The sequence below is a fragment of the Varanus komodoensis genome, unplaced genomic scaffold (genome assembly GCF_004798865.1).
Source record: "Varanus komodoensis strain SLA01 unplaced genomic scaffold, ASM479886v1 scaffold16, whole genome shotgun sequence".
Classification (NCBI taxonomy): Eukaryota; Metazoa; Chordata; class Lepidosauria; order Squamata; family Varanidae; genus Varanus; species Varanus komodoensis.
The window spans coordinates 7913683-7918347 of NW_025335468.1; positions in this window are offsets into that span (position 1 = coordinate 7913683).

The following is a 4665-nucleotide window of genomic DNA, read 5'->3' on the forward strand; positions in this document are numbered from 1 at the left end:
GGAGGATGGAGAGACGCAGGATTGTCACTCCACAAACCAGTGATTGTACGGACTTTATTGCTCCCACCCTACTGCAGCTACCTCAAGCTCAGTCCTGGGGCACACAATGGGGCCCATCAACTCAGCAAAGTCTGCAAGCCCACAAGGGGCAGAAGCACAGTTAACTGGTCAGGAAGAAGGGCAGTCCAAAAGCATGTTGTGCTGACGAGATGGAATCAAGTTCAGGCAGGCAGTCAAAATCAAGCACCGCCCAAGGAAAAGATAATTAATATGAATGAATGAATGAATGAATGAATGAATGAATGAATGAATGAATGAATCCAGGCATCAACAATATAAGATACCAGCCCCAGAAGAGAAACAAGATCAAAGGAAAATAAAGAGGGAAAGAGAGCTGCAAAATACCAGAAAGTAAAATAAGGACATTACTCCATCAGCTGTCCCTGGAGAGAAGCTTATAAAATGAAGCTTCCAGAGCCCCACCCAGGACTCAGCGGCAGCAGATCAGAAACTTTTAGGAGGCGCACTCCTTGTGTGGAATTCCCTACTCACAAGGAGTCCTTTACTCATGAGGAGGCTTCCTTTGAAAACACTCATTCCTCACAGGTCTTGTCCTGGTCTGCCTCTTCCACTTTCAGTGGTGGGGAGCTGCTCAGCCTTTCTCAGAGGCAAAGTCCCCCTTCTTTTGCCAGGATCCACACCCATCTCCTCCAAGGGCCCAGATGCATCCTGGTTTCGCAATCTTGTTTGTCTCTGAAGAAGAATCCTCCAGCGGGGCTTGACAGCTCTAACCATGCAAGTGTTATGAGAAACCAGCCAATGCAGTCCTTTGGGAGAAGATTCATGACACTGCCGCTTGTAAAAATTATACTAGCCTCTGAGATCCGGGAAGGGACTTGGAAAATAGCCATGGATAAGGAGCTACTGGCGCTAGTCCACATTACCTTTTTATGCCAATATTAAAGCCCGGAAGGGAAAAGGTAGAGAAGAGATGTTTGCCTTCTGCTCATGCCACCACTGATACAACTTTGTGTGAGTTTCAAGGGTCAGGGATATTATTTAAGAATCGACATGCACATGCCTACAAAGCAGCTGTAGGCCTTTCTCTGTTGAAATCCAGCCACACTGGAAGCAGTCTAAATGCTTTCACAAACAGATAATGTCAGCAAGTTGGACCCCAGGAAGATGTGTTCATTAAATGCCTTTGCGTATTAGAATTTTAGCTAGCCAACAATTGCTATAGCTTATGCTAGACTCAGAGCCAACCTGGGGCTCTCCAGATGTGTCGTACTGCAGCTCCCAGTTATGGGAGTGATATTCGACATGTGTGGAAGGCACCAAGCTTGGAAAGGCTGCTCAAGGCTGAGAGATGGCAGATTCATGGCTGACTCCCTTTTCTTTCTGCTAGTTGCAGCTGACATTGTGATGCTACATTTGCTGCAATTGCTACTGGCTGGAAGGGATTCCTGCTCCATGTGACTGTCACTGGGGAAAGACACCTCGGTGGCTTTTTTCCTCTACCCTGTGTGCTGGTTGTATCCTGAAGGGTGGGATTGGCATGGTTATCCTTGGCAGTGCAAGTGGTTCTCGTGTGAACTCAGCCAGTGTGGCTTGTTGCCATGCATAACAAGCCACCTGAACCCATGAGCTGCTGTAATGTTGTGTATGGCTTGTTGCCATAGGTAACAAGCCACCCTAGCTGGGTTTGCACAAGAAGTGAGTTGTGCTGCCAGGGTTCATTAAGGTGGTCCCCAGCGTGTGACTGGCATGTGTCAACTGGCTAACAAGCCACCGTGGCTTGCTAACTACCCTGGAAGCTGGTTAAACGTGAAAAGCTGAAGGAGACTTCAAATGCAAAAAATCGATTAACCTGTTCAAAGATCAGCATCTGTCCAGCGGGGAAGATAATTCTGATCTTCTGTCCCACGGCAGCACACTTTCATTCAGACACTTCTTGAGCTTCTTGACAGCTCCATTTTACTTTCCCATTAAGCACAGGCATGAGACCATCTGCATCACAGAAACCCAAATTAATAAGGTTGTATGGAGAATAGTGATGAGCTTTTTCTGCAGAGCTTCCTGTGCTGTCAAAATGATTTATTTCACAAGAATGAAGGGGAAGGCTATGCTAATATGCAGAACGGGTGCCATGGCTGGACAGAATGGCTATTTTAACAATGTGCTATGAAGTGTTGATTTGTTGACAGGAATGCTTTTAACAGTAGACATCTGATGCTTTAAGATTTGTGCATGATGAGCCGACTATTGGTCTCCAGTCTGGTTATATGTCATCAGCTAGGAGACAGAAAATGATGGTTATAGCTATGATAATGCTTCAGAAAGAGAGTCTTTCAATAGTATCAGGTCTTGGTCTTTGGTTTGTTCACACTGGGCATCCCAAAATGAGGTATCAGGCTTTCTGGAAGAGTCAGAAGTCCAGTTCAAGGATGAGGGGACTGAATAATGACCATGACCGTGGCTGAAAGTATGGGAGGCTGGGCCAGCAGCATAGAGATGGAGGGGATGCCAAGTCTAAGTTCATAAGATCAGTTTCTGTTGTTTCTGTTTCTGTTTACCAGAAACTTAGGATCCATCAACCAGAGTCCTGTGCAAAATAATGTTGAGGGGCAGATGCACACACAGATTAAGCAATGGGACCTGCTCAGTGTAGCCACTTGTTTACAGCACCAGAACTTAGCTTGCAGTACTTTCCCACAGAAATCCACGCCTCATTTCCACCAAAATAAGCATCCCTTGTGTTCTTGCTGCTGTATGTGTGGACCTGTGTTGAACCATTGAGAGTTGGACGCCTTTCTGATGCACTCCTGCAGGTCATTCAGCGATGTAGCAAAAGAATTCTGTTCTAACTCTACCTGGCTTGACTCTGTGCATACTGCCTCTGATAATAGTGAACAGGACTCATAGCTATGGAGAGATTTGTCCTTCAGAGATTTGTCTAATCCACTTTTAAGTTTATCTAAGGCAGTGGCCATTACCACATCCTTTGACAGTAAATTCACTAGTCATGTGTGAAGCAAGACATTCTCTGGTTTGTTCTGAATCTATTTTAGTATGTGTGTGTGTATATGTGTGTGTAATTTCTATACTGTCCCACAAAGCATGTATATCTTGTAGTTCCTAGTAACAATAATACGAAATGTGACCATAAAGTGTTAATGTTTTATATAATAATTTATTAAAGCCCAAATATAAAAGCTACACAAAATATCCATCTTAAAAACCACCAGCAGGAAATATCAAGAAACACTAAAAGCAGTCTCAGATTAGGAGAAAAAAATGAGGTGCTAGGAAGGAATGAGGAAAACTGATGGTCTTCCTTAAAAGGAAGGCCTCTATTTGGGAGAGGGCCAATAAAGGGACCAAGTGAGTTCTGCTATCTATGTGCAACTATAGGGAAGCCCTTCTCCCTGGTTCCAGAGAGATGGACAATTTGGAAGGGTGGTACAGGTGAGGGCCTCCATCAATGACCTTAATAATCAGGCAGGTTCTACAGGAGAAGGGACTCCTTGAGACAGCATCAAGAATAGGATAGTCAGGCACCTGCCAAGGGCCCACACCTGAGCAGGGACTCACTGACAAGAGCCCACCGGAATGTTTCTCTTGTTCACTATTGCAATCCACAATCCAGCCCACAGCAGCGCCGATGGGAAGGCCTGCTAGTAGACGCCACTGTCTACTTATATTAAGGAAGCAATTGGCAGCAATGTTGAGGAAAATGAAGAGGAGCAATTCCAGCTGGGGAGCCCATAGGTGTTTTAAAACAAAATCACCTTTTCCTTGAGTTTCTGGGAGTGTGATATTGCATTAAATCAGACAAGTGCTTCCTATGTGACTTTTTTCTCACTGTAACTTTTTCCATCCCCCTCCCAAATCATGGAAGCAGCAATTTTGGTGGTGGTGATGGTGGGGCAGTGGGTTGTGAGTGGGAAAAATTGGCCCCTGGTCCTTCTGAAGTTTTCCACCCTAATCTGGACAATATCTATCAACATGTCAAATTGCAATCCATTTAAAACTTGTCCCAAGATATTAAAAGACAATGCTACACTTTTGGTTAAAAATATAAGGATTATATAATTCTTTACCATTTCCAGGTGGAAACTAGATGAGACATTTGACATGTGGTGGGCACTGCCATGCAAGACCACAAAAAAAGCAAGAAAGAAACAGAAAAGCACTTGCAAGTGTTCCTGAGCCAAATCAGGACTGCAGTATGGTGGGAGGAAGGAAGGGTTACCCTTTGCTCCTACCATCATTCTGAGTAAGATCAGGGCCCCCTGCATTTTCTGTCCCCAGTGGGAGGAAAGCTCCCACCGGAGCCAACTCATGTTCACAAAGCCGGACATTCACATTTCAACCACGCATTAAGCATATCAATTAGCCTGAAGTGAGCTTCCTGAATTTCTATTTTCAGAGTGTCGATATTGCAGATCGATCTCTTATCACCTTGGCAAGTGAGGGCTGCTCATCTAAAGCAACGTAAACGCCAGAGAAGAGATGCCGTGCTTTGCTGTCACACATATCTGAGTCAGTTGGCTGCGGCAGTTTCCTGTGACAGCAGGCAGTTTCCGGAGCAGCAGCAGAAAGACACTGATGTACATAGTGGAAAGCGCAACACACAAGAGTGAGAGCACCCCAGAGGGACCA